The 17,037-nt window shown below is 37.9% G+C and overlaps 1 pseudogene; it reads left to right on the plus strand.

Moving 5' to 3' along the window:
* Positions 1-17,037, plus strand: part of LOC130222399 (zinc finger protein 721-like) — a 306,699-nt pseudogene that overhangs the window by 71,284 nt on the left and 218,378 nt on the right.

Genomic DNA, 17,037 nt, shown 5'->3' on the forward strand with positions numbered 1-17,037 from the left:
CCATCTCAGTATCCATCTCTTAATTCCTAACTGGTCAAGTTTGATTAACACTCCATCTATCCACAACATGTCATAAGCTTTCTCTATGTCTAAAAATACGGCTATAACTGATTCCCTGTTTACTTGTGCTTTTTTAATATCATCTTCCAGCCTTAAAATTGGATCCATTGTCCCTCTACCTTTCCTAAATCCACTTTGGTAATTTCCTAGTTTTCCTTTAGTTTCAACCCAGTAAACTAATCTGTCATTAATCATTCTTTCCATCGTTTTCCCTTTTTTGCCACTTACTGTTGCAGTCATGACTTATTAATACATTTCTCCCATGTTTATCACTTTACACTATATCTACTCTCTCTCTCTCTCTCTCTCTCTCTCTCTCTCTCTCTCTCTCTCTCTCTCTCTCTCACTCTCTCTCTCCCAAATCTTTAATCTAAACATTTTAAGACAATTTTGAGAAACTTTTTTAATCCAGTTCATGATGACTTGCATGTCTACAACACATTACGTCCTATTAATATCCAAATCTCATCCTCATAATTATGACCTCTTCTTGAAAAAATGTTTCTTTTTTCATATGAATTGTCGTCTCTTATTATCTGTATTCCACGTTTCCTGCCATTCTTTAGCAATATCTTCAGGAATAATATTTAATTTACCTTTATTTACAGAAGCATTAAAGGGGTAGTTCACATAAAAATTACAATACTGTCAAATAAAGAGAATACAGAGGCTAAACAGCCACTATATGGTTCAACAGTTCCTACTTTGGCTGCGTTTTTCAACATTTTCTTGCACACAAAATGTTCTTGGAACTCGATTACAATTGAACCACTAAAGTCACATAACCTGTTGTTTTTGGTTCCTTTCCTGGACTGAGCATCTCGGGACTCTTGTTGTCTATGACAGCCGAGGGAGCTCTCTGATTTCTTCTAAAGTTTCTTCATTTGCTTTCTGAAGATGAGCAAAGTTCTCAGGGGATTGAAACAACAGGTAGAGGGACAATCGTTCTTGAGTGCCTAGTGTACACTATAACGCACGCCTCTGAAGGATAGCATTTTTTATTGTTAGGCTTTGTTAACATTTGCTAATAAATACAGACATAAAGGGTTTCTTTTTTGAGGAATTAACTGCTACAGTATATTATTGCTGAAGGTTGCTGAGAACAGTACATTCTGTTATTGGGTATGGGTGTATAAAAGTGCAGATAGTTTTGAGGATGACAGAATGTATGAGCTGTGTGTTCGTGCTCTGAAACATCTGCAAGGTCAACTGTCAAGAGAAGATACACAGATGCAAGAAAGAGGAACGTCTGGTTGCTGAATGGTCAAACTGTCAAGGCTTGGGATTAGATAATGTGCGAAAAACTGTATAAAAGCATGAAGGAGAGCCTAAAAAAAATCAGAGCTGAACTGAGGTTACATCTCTCCTGCGCAGAACTTGTACTCTCTAACTTCTTGCATTCAAAATAAAACTTCTTAATTTTCAACTCAGATCTCCGTCAATTTTTGAGCATGCAATGGACTATTTGAGTCCGACACCTCACATCAATGCTGATATACAGCCACATCGCACTGCTTTTAAAAAGTATTTATTTTTATTATTGCAATAACAACAGGCCATTACTACAAATAGAAATACAAAAACTGTAAGCACTGCTACTCGTGTGATATTACTTATATATTCATTCATTTTCCTTAAAGCTTAGTCCCTTTATTAATCAGGGGTTGCTATAGTGGAATGAACCGCTAACTTACACAGCACATGCTTTACGCAGCAGATGCCTTTCCAGCTGCAACCCATTATTGGGAAACATGCATACACTTTCATTCACACATATCGTATGCATACCGCATGTCTATGGACTTAGGGGAAACCAGAGCACCTGGTGGAAACTCCACACAGAAATGCCAACTGACCCAGCTGAGGCTTGAATCAGCAACCTTCTTGCTGTGAGGCGATCGTGCTACCCACTGCACCACTGTGACGCCTCACATGTATAATTATTTGAGGTATTAAACTGGTATTGGTGAAGAACTATGCTTACAAATGGTTGTTATTTTTAAACGTGTGAAAAGGCACCATTCAGATGTAATGATTTTAATGATTGGGGAATCAAGCATGTATTGTTATAGACACCTTTGCTTATTTGTCTTAAGAGATGTAAGGCAGGTCCTGTTTATGTAATATGCTTTAGGCTATCAAGTTGGTATTGGCATGAACAGGTTTCTCATATGTAAAACAGTCCTATTCAGTTAATGGTCTGGCCTACTAGACAGCTATTAACAAAGATGATTGCACATGATGATGAGCCATTTATTTAAATGAATATGTGATACAGATATTTAAATTTCATTGTTGCAAACAAGTTACAGGAGTAAGTGCAGTTGTTGTTTTATGAGATGTCCACCACTGTAATTACACCATGGTGAAAAAGAAGTCTGAGAAATGCTGTAGTTGTAGGTGGAGGAGGTTAATCACATTAAAAGTTCTGCATTGTGTAGATATGAAAGTGCACTCTTGTCATTGAATTACCCTGTATAAACTGCCTATACAATAATTTTACTTGTGATTTAATTATTTTCTAATTATAAATATATAGCTGCATGACAGATTTAATAGTGAACTCCAGAAAGGTAAGACTAAAGCTTGAAATTGCACCATGTGAGTGCATGAGACCAATAAAAGATCAAAACATGAGCTATTTGGAGCAATCGCTTGCTTTAAGCAACGTCTAATCATATTGTTTTATCCCACCTTATCCCACATTGAATCGACTGCATTGATTCCTTTGTCTATTAGACTAGTTTCAATTGGATTTCAGAATGTCACTATGCAGAGGGAGTGCATTTTCCCTCCTTCTCCTGGTAAGGAGATAAAGCTGTATAATAGAATTAGTTATATTTCAGATAATGTAAATCAAATATTAGCAACAAAAGACCAATTTCATAATGCTTTTAGTGTAAAAGACTTCAATTTAAAGCAAAACAGATGCTGGAAAACTGGATCAGATATATGGCACTTTACTCACACCTGATTACCTCTGCAGATTATACACAACATTTTACGGCAACTGGAATGAACACAAATGAGTTTGAAGTTACAGTGTGTCTCATCCATTTGTGGTTAATGTACAAACAATTATCTACAAAGGCCAAAAGTAGCAAAAAAAGTTTGTGACAGTATGTTATCGCTTTACTGTGTTAAAAGGAAAAGGTTTTGTCACAGGGTATCTTATATATGCTTTTGTGTATGTTTATGCATATTTGTATGCACAAACACAAGTAATAATTAGAGGGGAAAACATCTTTGTTACACACAAGGTGAATAAGAGGCATAGAGAGAGCTGAGCTGCTCACACATGTTCTATTCAACTAAAAACCGAAGGAAAGAAAACTAAATTGGCACAGAAACAAGTTACATTTTAATCGTTAAAATCTATAGACACTTTTAGAAAAAAATAATTGACCTGTTAAGAGTGTGTTGACAGTCTTACAGAAACCAGTAATGAGCTGCATGTGCTTTAAGAGAAATAAAAGACTCTAAACTCACATAAAGAACAAGTTCAGTGATAAATAAATGACTAAAACATTGCTAATAGTTAGCTCATGTCAATGTATTGACTGAACTTAACAAATAAAACCTCACTGTGAAGTTTAGAAATTGTTTCTTTTAATGAATGATAATATATCACTGTATCATAGGATAACTTACATAACTATTATATAAGTGAAATTATGAATGTGAAATTTCAAATCAAAGTACCTCAATATAAGTGTATCAACATTAACTACAAAATGCAGCAGCTAAAATAAAAAATAAGCTTCCATCAATAGTCATATAAAAACAGCAACAAATCAAATGATGATGATGGCTAAAGTCAACTTATTTTCCCAATACATCATTATTTCTCTGTAAAACTGGTTTGTAAAGCTGATGAACTTCCCATCCCCCCACAGTAGGTGTCTTGAGTCTTCACTGCTCTCAACTGCTCATTTGCATCTTTATACCAGCATTAATGGGGGCCAATTGAGTCTTATCCAATCACATTCCAGATCCAGTCTCTCAGCAGGGTTGTGTTTATATATTCTGGGTTCCTAACATAATCTTCATTGGCTTATTTAGCTGAGTACAGAGAACAACTTTGGAGGACAAACTACGATTGTAAATTCCTACATTGGGATTATTACCAACAACAACATACAAAGAAAAACCCACTGAGGCCATTTCTCATCCCACTTCTTTATTGAAGACAGAAAAGGTAAGTTGCACATTCTGAATTTACACTCAAATAATATCTAAATGCTAACATTATAATGTATCAAATCTAATCATGTGTGGATGCATTGTTCAATGTTGTATTAAGTTCTTCAGTCATTTTTAAAAGCCTCTTTACAACTATTTAGTTTTTTGTATGTTTGTTTATTTGGTTATAAAATATTGTTTTTATCCTGACAAATGGACTGTAGCCAAAATAAGTTTCAACCTATTACATATATAGGTTAAATCCTGGCAGGCAATTTTCGAGAATTTGATGTTTCCCCATTCAAACATACAAAGAGGTGGTAACATCAGTAAATGCAAGTGAATGATTTTAAAACTATGGATAAAGAAATGCAATCGTTTAAAGAAAATGCAACCTCTTACCATCCTACCAGAAGGCAAAGATCTAGTGGGGGTAAATGTTTTTTTTTTCAATTAAAATAAAAAGTGATGGTCTTACAAATACAAAACAGAAAGCAGATAAAGTATAAAGTGGAAAACGAGGGAGAAATGTATTAATAAGTCATGACTAAGAGTAAGTGGGGAAAAAAGCTAAACAAAAAAAAAGACTTTTATTTTAGCGTGGTGGTGTGACGTCATACGGCTGCGCCGCTCCAACAATGTGATTGAAATGGAGAAAGGTTTGTTTTAAATCTTTTACACAGATGTAAACCGACTGATTAAAGTTTCAGGTTGTTCATTTAATGCTTAATGTACCTGCTGTTGACAATATTATTTTAACCCTTTATACAACGAAGTACTATTTTACTCACAGTGAGGGCTATTGTTTGAATAAAGATAGGATAAACTTTATTTGTCCCCGAAAGGAAATTCTTGTCTTGTGCAAATAAGTGCTACAACGTTGCTGTAAGCAGATAATAAAATAAATAAAACAAACAAAACAATCAAGAACATACCTGAATAAAGTTTGAATAAAGCAACAGTAAAGTGTGTAATAAGTGTTCATTTGTGGCTATTGTTTCTTGCTCAGACTTACCTGATTTCTTTTTGTTAATTACTCTCAATAGAAAGTGTTGAAGAGAAGTTATTTTGTTTTTGGTCATTGTTTTATTTATTTAAACAGAACATTTTTATTGTTTTGTTCATTTTAAACAGGATAAAGTGTTCAAACACAGAGAAAAACTCCCGCTGAAGCGACTGATCTCCACACTGTTATAAAGATGGCATTTATTAAAGAGGAGAGTGAAGATGTGAAGATTGAAGAAACATTCACAGTCAAACAGGAAGATCAGCAGGAACAAACAGGTTGGTTTTCATTCTCAAAGACCAACTCAGTCATTTGATCCTCATTCAGAAATATTATAATAATAAGAATGTGATGAGTGTGAGTGTGCTGCCTAGTTCTCCTAAATGCACATAAGCACTTATTGAAAGACAGGAATGAGTTTCTTTCCTTCTACTTGTTCTCATGTCTTTTGTCTTTCGTTTTATGTATTATTATTCTCTCATCTTCTCTACCTTCTTATTATTAATGCTTCTTGTTCTCCTACTGTTTTGTAAAGTGTCCTTAAGCACTGGCGCTATATAAAATAAATAAAAACCACTAATTAAAAAAAGTTTAACTGAGCTAAAGATATTTGACCTACAGTATTCTCATAGAAGATATCTGCTATTACAGTGTTGGCTTAGTACTTTCCATTTGCATATGTCATGTTGATCACAATTCCCTTTTTTTCATCAACCTCTCTATAGGATTAAACTTGTTTCTAGTAGTTGTTACTAGTTCTCACAGATAGTATCTAGAATTACATCATTATTATAATAACTAATTACCAGGTCTATTGTGTTTAAATAGGGTTTCTGTGGGGTCTTAAAATGTCTTAAATTCCAAAATCAAAATTTTAGGCTTTAAAAAGTCTTAAATTTACTAAAATATTGTGTTGTAGGTCTTAAATCTTTTTAAACAAGTCTTCATTTTCCTTTGTTCATGTTTTGCTACCCAATCTGGCCAAAACCCATACAATAACCAACAATCCATCTCAATAAAACCTTAAACTTTTAATTCAAAAGGGTCAAACTCTATTTATCATTATGGTTTAATTATTTTCCTCACAATAACATTTGTTTAAACGTGCTCCATGTATTTACTGCTGAGGACATCAACCTGGACAGATTGTTGTGCATAGGTTTAGTTTATTATAGTTTTTAAAACGTTTAAAACATTTTACAGTGTAGAAATAACAATAAATCATAGCAAGAAACATCCTAATACATAGTTACTAAATTGGAACTGAATTGACAGTAACAATTTACAGTTTTACAACTTTTTAGCCAAACATTCTACTCGCTATAACTGCAAAGATCACATGACACTGACATCAGGATTAAAATATTTTTAAACTATCCAGTGTGTGATTTAATGAAATATTCAGTTTTCCTCTTGTAATTGTGGTAATAGTATTGACAGTTTACAGTTTAAACATTTGAAATTAAAAATATTGCTTAATTATTATTATTATTATTTTTTATATTTTTGATTGCGCAATGATATATGATGGGAAAATAACTCACTAATTCAGACATCAATAATTTTTAGTAATTTAATCTTTGAATAAATAAATAAATAAATATTCAAAGTAAATAAATAATTAAAATAAATGATCAAAAATGTAACAATGTAACTGTATGTAGCTGAAAAAAGGATGGCTTTGGTCACTAAATGTACCTGCAACTATGGAATCACCCATATAGTTCATGGAGAGCAACATTTTTTTGTGGAGTTTACTTGCAAAACTTGGCAAACATCACTTAAGCAAGCAAACACTGAGATAAATATAGTCTGCAATACAAATAATAGTTGTAAAATAAAAGTTAGTTAGCTTTTATTAAAATGACAGAGAACATTTAAAAAGATAAATACATTACTTTTAAAATGTTATAAATTATTTTACTACATTATTGTCTATTTATATATATAAATTAAACTAATGCATTAAACTGTTAATGCAGTCAAGGGTAAGGACATTTAAATAAGATAAGTTTAATGTGAGGTAAACTTCATCATTTACTGTTAACCATAAAGTATTTTAGTATCAACTTTTTATTTATGTATTTAAAGCCATCGAAACAGTACATAACGTTGCACAGCAAACGTTAGGTAAAAAAGGATGTATTAATAAATTTACCCCGCACAAACTTAAGCCCCGTTTACACTGTCAGGTCTTGATACAGAATTCTGATTTGTTGCCTATGTAAGATTTTTTTGTCTGTCCATTTACACGTTCTTTTAATTGTGACCCATATCCAATTCATGTCTTTACACTTGCTGTACAGTTTACGATGCATGCATAAACGCGGGTTCTAGCATCTGTGCCACACTAGCCACGATGGAAGAAAACGTCTTGTTTATAGCTCTGAAAAATATGCAAAGCGTAGTATAAGTAGTGAATGGTTGAGTCTAGATTTACCTCCACTCAGTTTACGTAATGGCATGGCCCTGATGTGTGTGTGTGTGTAGTTGAAGATGTAGCCTTTGCCTGTGTGCGCACTGGTGTTGTTGGAGAGAATAAAGTTGTTCTATGTGTAGCCCGCAGTGAGTGTATTAATAGCGATTAAAAAGCAAAAGTTACAACATGAAGTTCGGCCAACTTTAAAATGATTTTGAGGCGGAGGAGGAGGTGGGAAAGGGCCGTCATCGCAGCTTTCGATTATGGTTAATATGCTGTATGATGTCCTCCGTCATTCAGAGGAATGTGTGGGTACGAGAGAGATCTCAGGTCTGGTGGGAGCAAATTGTGGCGACTGACCACTTTCCTCCATGTTTCCTCTGTTGTTGTTGTTGTTGTTGTTGTTTACTGCGTCGGAATCTCCACACACGCTTTTTCCTTCTACATCATTAAACCGCGGAGAAGCACCACATTGTCACAAGTTTAATGATGATCAGAACAGAACGCCTCAATAAATCCGATCTGCCTGTGTACATGACAGTCGTATTGTCACATATCCGTTTTATATCTGATTTATTTCCACATATGAAGGAGACCTGAAACTGATCGCTGAATATTCGAATGCATGCGTTTTTTTTCTGTTTACACGGTCATAGAACAGATCCGATCTGTGTCACATATGAGCAAAAAATCGGAATTGGGTCTCATTTAACTGGCAGTGTAAATGGAGCCTTAAACGTAACTTTAACGGTACACAAGCAAGAAGTGCTAAAAGTTAACATTTGACATTTGACTCTGTGCGAGTGGGCATAACCGCCATAACTTGATTTTCAAGACAGCCTCGCCGCAGCCAATCACTAGCGTTTGATCCGGGCACGTTAAGGATGCAGGTTTTCTAGCTCACTGATGTTGACAAGATTATACCCTTGGGTATTGAAATTTGGTACAGAACGAAAATTATTTTTTCGATACTCGATAGTATCGAGACGATTCGGTCGGTGCTTAAAAAGTATTGAACTCGATACCCAGCCCTACCTTTAGAACGTTATAACATCACTAAAAGCAGCATCGAAGCAGTCTCCTTTCAGTCAATCCACCTTATCACGGATATTGTCAGCCTGATCTGGTGTATTAATCAACTATTGTGGGTTCTGGAACTATTGTTATTTTACATTTAATGTGCCTCAAAATTTCAGTGTGTAGCCAATGTTTCCAGTGTCTTTTCAATTTTTAGCTTTTGAAGAGAGTTTTTAAGACTTAATGAAAACTAATGTTTTATTTCTTTATTTCAGACTTAATTGAAGAGAATGAGGGGAGTAAAGAGGAGAAACATCATGACAAAATTGACGAAAAAAGTCAATTACAGACTGATGGTATTTTGAAAAGGAGAGACAAGAATTGTTTCACCTGCACTCAGTGTGGAAAGAGTTTTGGAAGACAAAGCAGTCTTAAAATTCACATGAGGATCCACACTGGAGAGAAACCATTCACATGCACCCATTGTGGGAAGAGTTTCATCCGCTCATCATCCCTTGATCTACACATGATGATCCACACTGGAGAGAAACCCTTCACATGCACCCAGTGTGGGAAGAGTTTCAGCCAATCATCACACCTTAATCAACACATGATGATCCACACTGGAGAGAAACCCTTCACATGCACCCAGTGTGGGAAGAGTTTCAGCCAATCATCACACCTTAATCAACACATGAGGATCCACACTGGAGAGAAACCATTCACCTGCACTCTGTGTGGGAAGAATTTCAGCCAACCAGCAAACTTTAATCAACACATGAGGATCCACACTAGAGAGAAACCATTCACATGCACTCTGTGTGGGAAGAGTTTCAGCCAATCATCATACCTTAATCTACACATGATGAGCCACACTGGAGAGAAACCATTCACTTGCACTCAGTGTGGGAAGCGTTTCAGCAAATCGTCATACCTTAATCTACACATGAGGATCCACACTGGAGAGAAACCATTCACATGCACTCAGTGTGGGAAGAGTTTCAGCCAATCATCACACCTTAAAAAACACATGAGAATCCACACTGAAGAGAAACCATTCACATGCATCCAGTGTGGGAAGAGTTTTAACAGCTCATCATCCCTTAATCAACACATGAGAATCCACACTGGAGAGAAACCATTCACATGCACTCACTGTGGGAAGAGTTTCAACCAACCATCAAACCTTAATCACCACATGAGGATCCACACTGGAGAGAAACCATTCACATGCAATCAGTGTGGGAAGAGTTTCAGCATATTATCATCCCTTAATATACACATGAGGGTCCACACTGGAGAGAAACCATTCACTTGCACTCTGTGTGGGAAGAGTTTCAGCCAATCAACAAGCCTTAATGAACACATGAAGATCCACACCGGAGAGAAACCATTCACTTGCACTCAGTGTGGGAAGAGTTTCATCCGCTCGTCATCCCTTAATATACACATGAGGATCCACACTGGAGAGAAACCATTCAAATGCACTCAGTGTGGGAAGAGTTTTAAGAACTCATCAAACCTTAATCAACACATGAGGATCCACACTGGAGAGAAACCATTCACATGCCCTCAGTGTGGGAAGAGTTTTAAGTACTCATCAAACCTTAATCAACACATGAGGATCCACACTGGAGAGAAACCATTCACCTGCTCCTAAGCCGTGGTCACACTGGACTTTTCTCCCCATAGACTTCCATTCATATGCACGTGAATGCGTCAGACCGGAAACGCAAGTTCTTGCATCAAGTTTCGCAGTTCACTTCTTTGCAAAGTTCAAGCTTGGTGAACTCTGACCTGCGAAATCGCATCACTTGACTGTGTCAGACCAATCGAAGATCAAAACATGACCTCGCTGGACCAAAATGTAAAATATGGACCAATCGCTCACTTTTTTTTAAATGTCTAATCATCTTGTTTAATCCAGCCCCTTTTCGCAGAGCTGTACAACAGAATTTTGTATGCTCAAACTCTAGTGTGACCGCAGATTCAGTGTGAGATGAGTTTCAGCAACTCCTCAGACCTTAAACACATGAAGATCCACACTGCTGTGAAAGAGTATATGTGCTTGAGTGTGAAAAGATTTTTATTACAGCTCCAAAATTGAAACTGCACCAGACAATTCACACTGGAGAGACCGTACAATTGTTCACACTGTTACAAGAGGTTTAATCAGTGAAAACATATGAAAACACAGAAGAGGATTTCCACTGGAGAGAAACTGTACAGATCTGATCAGTGTCTACAGAGTTTCGCTCCTTCGGCGCAGCTTAAGAAATACATGGACAAAAAGTTGCACACATAACATAAATGCAGCAAAACATTTTCTCATGTGCACAGGATGTTTCATGTCTGAATAATGTTTGAAAAGGCTGAGTGACGGTATACTGTTTTCCAGCACTCCTACATTGCAGTAGGTGGGGTTGTAAATGTGTTGCGTTCCTCGCGTTTACCGTAAACACGATGGCGGCTGAGAGAAGAACAGTTTCATAAACATCTGGCAAACAGCACGTCTGCGGCTTAAAATCTCTTTGAAATTTATTGTACAGGTGCGGATACATTTGTACTCCACTCTCTAGTGTATTCATGTAGCTAGTGTTGTTTTAGATGATGTTCTTTGTCTGAATCCCTGAATGAGAAACAAATCACTGTGAAGATACCGCACATCAAAGAAGGTGGAGCTCCAGGATGGTTAGTTTGCTGTATACCAGGGCCTCAAGTTAAGGAAGCCCATTCAATTGTCCTGTGTTGCATCTTTTATTAGTAACGTTTCTTTATTTTTAGGTTCAAGATTCTTTCTAGTTTACTACATTTACTTTTTTTGAGTAGAATATAAACATGATGAATATTTTCTGATTTAGGCAGAGCGACAGGTATTAAGTTTTACAAAATTAATACACTGTGATGATCCCAAGACCCCAGATTGGAGTATGTGGTAAATCCTGATTGGATGCCTGCATTACTTATCAATGGGTATATAAAAGTTGTTGTGTTAGCTACTCCAGGACGCTGTGGCTACTCAGGAGTCCTCATTTCAAGACCTGCCATCTCATTGACTCTTTAACCTTATGGTTTTGTTATGCATTACTTTTATCATGTAGTTAAAGTGTTGTGATCATATCCTAATTTTTTATCTTAATTATTATCCCTAGACATTTGTTGGTTGCTTTGATTGATTGTTCTATGAGTTACATTTTATAATAAATAACTTGCATTCAGGCTATTTTGTTGGCTCATGTCTCTTTTATGTTGCGACTCAAACAAGCGGGTCATAACACTTTGTAAAATGTGTCCGGTTGTATCCGAGATCTTGTCCTTTCAGTCATGACCATAGGTACGAGTAGGAACCTAGATTGAGCGGTAAATTGAGAACATTGCCTTTCGCCTCAGCTCCTTCACCACAACAGACAATCACATCAACTGCATTACTGCTGCCGCTGCACTGATCCATCTTTTAATCTCACATTCTATTACTCGTGAAAAAAACGCAGATACTTGAACTCAATTTGGGGTAAGGACTCTCCTTCAAACTGGAGATGGCCACCTTTTTCCAGTCAAGCACCATGGTTTCTGACTTAGAGGTGCTGTTTCTCTCCCTGCCATGTCACACTCAGCAGCAAACCGTCCCACTGCAGGCTGAAGGTCCATGTCTATGAAGCCAAAAGAACAATGTTATCTGCAAATGGCAGAGACAGTCCTAGCCTGCACCTAAAATTCTGTCAGTAAAATTCAGAGAGATCAGCCGCAAAAATAACACATTTACAAAATAAAATGAATAAATAGATGGATGGATAGACATTGTGGTGGTGGGGAGGGGGGAGTAGGATGGCTTGTTCAACTATAAATCAAGATGGAGCTGTCTCAAGAGGGATGGAACAGTGCGCGAGATTGAATGCATTAAAATGAAATAAATGCTCAGGAAGCCCCAACCCTTTTTTTTAATCATCTGGCTGATGCAAGGTACTCCTATGCAACCTAGGGTGCTTATTGTTCAAGAGAAATTAAATGACAAAGTAATCAAACTGTTTTAAATATTGTAAAGAAATTTTTACAGGGATTTCCTGAAGTAGAGAAGTAACTTAAGGAAGGCAATTCATTTTGAGTATGATAGTTTGTTATTTTGAGTACCTCAGAGCAGTGGTTCTCTATTCTGGTGCTTGTGCAAAATGAGTTGACAACCGTCCCGAATTAATTTTAGCTCTTCTTACTAATCTTTGAATCACACCTGAGAAACCACAAAAGAAGAGATTTGGCTTATCTTTAACTGCTTCAGATCAATTTGCACCAGATCAGCAAGAGACAAAATTTTTTTATGAGTTTCCTTTGCTGACTGGCCTCGACGAAACACAGCGTTCCTGATTGGTTGGTGACTCGGCTTCATTGACGTCCTTGGGATTCACTCGCTTGTGAGTGGAAGTTGTCCTAGGTTACCGGGGTGACAGACTCTGCTGAGAGTCGGTTTGCAGATTTTTTTTGCGGTTTCATCGATTTCTAAACTTTAAGAGGTTGCATGGAAAATTCTTTGCGACCCGATTGCGTGCAGTGTCCGAGAGCAAGGCGAGAGGGGGTAGAGAGCAGCAATGACCATGAGCAAGCTAATGCGAAAAGCAAAGTTTTACTGTTGCGTATGGTTTTTAAGTGATCTGGTTTGGCCCATCCCAATGGCGCTGTCTTCCAATGAGCAGTTGCCATGGATGGCAGGCCCATGCCCCGTACCATTATGCTCAGTGTAAGTCATTAACAGACTGCTTGGTAATTTCATGTGGTAAAATATCTTGTAAGTTTGTTACAATCTTGCATCAAATGTTACAAGACAACTAATGTTTCTGATACTAGTTCTTCATTTACACCAATGTATTGCAAATAAATTGCAATACATTGCTCTCATCTACAATTATTAGTTAGCCAATCAGATTAATCCAAACTCACCATAAGAAGCTTAGCAAAAAGGCACTCCCTTATCTTCGTTTTCCGAAGAAAGCTCTTGACAGGACTGCTCCAACTTCTTCACAAGCTTCTAAAATTCAACATCTCTCTACAACCCATCAACAATTCCATTACCGTCATCTGACTACGACAAACCAACAACAACAGCAGCAGCAATACAACAACAGTGGAAATAACAAAACAGCAGCATCAAAACTACTCTCACATCATCAACAGCAACATGGACAGGAATGAAATCTCAGCTCTCCCAGCAACACCAGCCCCGGCTCCACAACACCATGCTCAGCCTGGAAGCCGACTCAATACCGAGGCTCCAATAAGAGGCCGAAGGCCTATCCGCTCTACTTCAGCAAAGACCCAACGCCGCATGCAATCTCCATCTCCTGTCACTCCAAATCGCCACCCACCTTCTCCAGCTTCTTCATACGCCTCCGCAAGATCATCATCCCTCACTTCCTCACTTGGCTCTCCAGCTCCACATTTAAGTGAAAACTCCAGCCCTACTCTTCCAGCCATCCCTTCCACCCTTAACCCTCCTCAATTCTCTCTCCCTTCCTACCTCCCTCACTCTTCAGCCCAGCTTATTTCTGCCCAGTCCTTCCTCTCCTTACTCATTTTCCCTCTTTCAGTATCCCCACCTTTTTTTCCTCTACATCCGTTCACCAAGCACGCCACCTCCATTACTAACCCTCCCCAACATTCTACTCTTCCTACTCACATTTCTTTCACACTGCCCCCTTCACCCTAACCACAGCCACGCCCCTTCCCATTCCGCATTGTGATGGCCAGTGTGGTGGCCACACATTAAGAGTGAGGCATGCACGCACACACACACAGTGCATTATACACATTCATTTAAGATTGTTTATTGGTTAAGTTAAATTGAGTTATTGTTTATACATTTCGTTTCTTTCATATTTGGTTTAGATAAGACACATACACGTTTCTGTTTCTCGATATTTTTCTTGATTGTTCACAGTACATTCACTACTATTTTGGGTGCACACAAAATTAGTTATCTCTACTGTGTGTTTTGTTAATTTAGTTTTCTTTGAGTTTAAGTTACCGTGCTGCAGTGCCGATGAGGAATGGAGTTTCTGGGTGTGGTCTGACATACTAAAGGGCCGTCATGCCGCCAATTGCCATCTTTTGGTTCCGCCTGCCGATACCATTGGCTTAATGGCTTGGAGGGAGAGCTGATGTTTAGTTTAAGTTTATTAATGATTTGCAATGTTTGTTTCTTCAGATTTATGTTTAGTTTTGCTTTTTATTTAGATTTTTTTTACTATTTTTTATATTTGTAATTAGATATTTGGCTTAGTTTTTGTTGTAAATTGTCTGTTTTTGTCTCCCCCTTCTTGTTTATTGTGGACTAGTCCCTCTTGTATAAATGGGCTCTGTCTTGTCATTTCGAGGAGTTCTGTTTTTGGTTTAGACATGGTTTGTTTGGTTTGAACTCAGTTTTGTTTATTTGTTTAGTTTATTGATTTTTCAATTGTTTCATTTATTTCTTTTTTAAACTTTTGTGAAAACTTTTTTGGACTTTATTAAAAATAATTATTTGGAAAATCTTCTTTTTGTATGCCCCTTACTACGTGCTGACTCGGTCCCTCACACGCATAATGCTCCAGTACTGGAACCACCCCCGATCTCCAACGCCGTCAAGAACCTCATCCTATCAGGTGCTGACATAGACCTTTCTACACTCCTTTCACCCATAGCACCTCCCTCGGCAGAACGACAGGTGGATTGCGGCGAATTCATTGTTACACTTAAATCAACCGCTAGCTCCCAACCCGCACACTTTCATTAGCTGAATTTCATGTAGCATTTGCACGTTCTACAGAAACCATCTGTTCAGTCTTTCCCCATAGGAGGCCATCCCCTACAGGGGAACACATTGTTACACGTACCATTTTCTGCAAAATGCGCTATTTGCGCTACTCAGTGGAATCAGTGTCTCTACTGGGGGGCCATGGATACTGATCTTCACAACAGAGTTTTCAAAGGATACCGTATTCTTTCCTGCGCGGTCTGCCATTCAAATCTGCACACGACCACTTCCTGTCCCTTCATAATCCCCTCCTCCGACAAAGAACTACAACCCCAAGATCCACCAGCTATGTACCCCGCCCCTCTACCTCTGATATCCCCGCTCTATTTCCTCCTCCCTCTTCTCAAAACCCTCCCTCCTCTCTGTCTTGCAATAACTTTAATATAGCAAGATGCTTTCGCTACCCCTGCAAATTTCTCCATATCTGCAATTACTTTTTAAATGTCTGGGTAAAAAACAAAACTTTTCTCATATTTTCTTTTGAGTAAGCCTGGCAACACCTTAGCAAGCAACTAGCAACACCTTAGCAACCACCTAGCAATGCCTTAGCAACAACATAGCAATGCCTTAGGAACCACTTAGCAACCACCTAGAAACACCTTAGTAACAGCCTAGCAACAACTTAGCAACCACCTAGCAACACCTTAGCAACCAACTAGCATCATCTTAGCAACCACCTTAGCTACCACCTAGCAACGCCTTAGCAACCGCTTCGCAACACCTTACCAACAACCTAGCAACACCTTAGGAACCACTTAGCAACCACCTAGCAACACTTTAGCAATGCCTTAGCAACTGCCTAGCAACCACCTAGAAACACCCTAGTAAGCGCATAGCAACAACTTAGCAACCACCTAAGCAACCACCTTGCAACGCCTTAGCAACCACCTAGCAACAGCTTAGCAACCACCTAGAAACACCTTAGCAACTGCCTAGCAACACCTTAGCAACCGCCTAGTAACGCCTTAGCAACCACATAGCAACGCCTTAGCAACAACCTAGCAATGCCTTAGGAACCACTTAGCAACCACCTAGAAACACCTTAGCAACCGCCTAGCAACACCTTAGCAACCGCCTAGCAACACCTTAGCAACCACCTAGCAACACCTTAACAACTGCCTAGCAACACCTTAGCAACCGCATAGCTACACCTTAGCAACTTGCTTGAACTGACCCGATCTAATTCTGTTTATATGAAATGAGCCTAGCAGGTTTGAGCTAACAGAACTTTTGCTATGACAACAAACTCTCAGATGAGTTTTGAAGAGCTAAACGATCCAAAATCAAATTGTCAATATCCAAATCTAGCTAACTGAGTAATCCACGTACGAAGAACGGATCCCAGGATGAGATGAACAGTGGTCAGAATGGAAATATCGGACAGTTTTAAAACTTTAAGCACTGTGGAAAAAGAGGAACTAAATAATACTGGTCAAGCTGAAGGAATGGCAAAGGGGTGAAGAAACAAGGATGGAAAATGTGGAGAAGAACAAAGTGGAAAGAGGATTTTTAAGAAGAACAACTTTAAAGGTAATACCAAATGTGTTAATAACAAAGAAAAAAGTCTGAACA

Source organism: Danio aesculapii, chromosome 4 (assembly GCF_903798145.1).
Source record: "Danio aesculapii chromosome 4, fDanAes4.1, whole genome shotgun sequence".
NCBI lineage: Eukaryota > Metazoa > Chordata > Actinopteri > Cypriniformes > Danionidae > Danio > Danio aesculapii.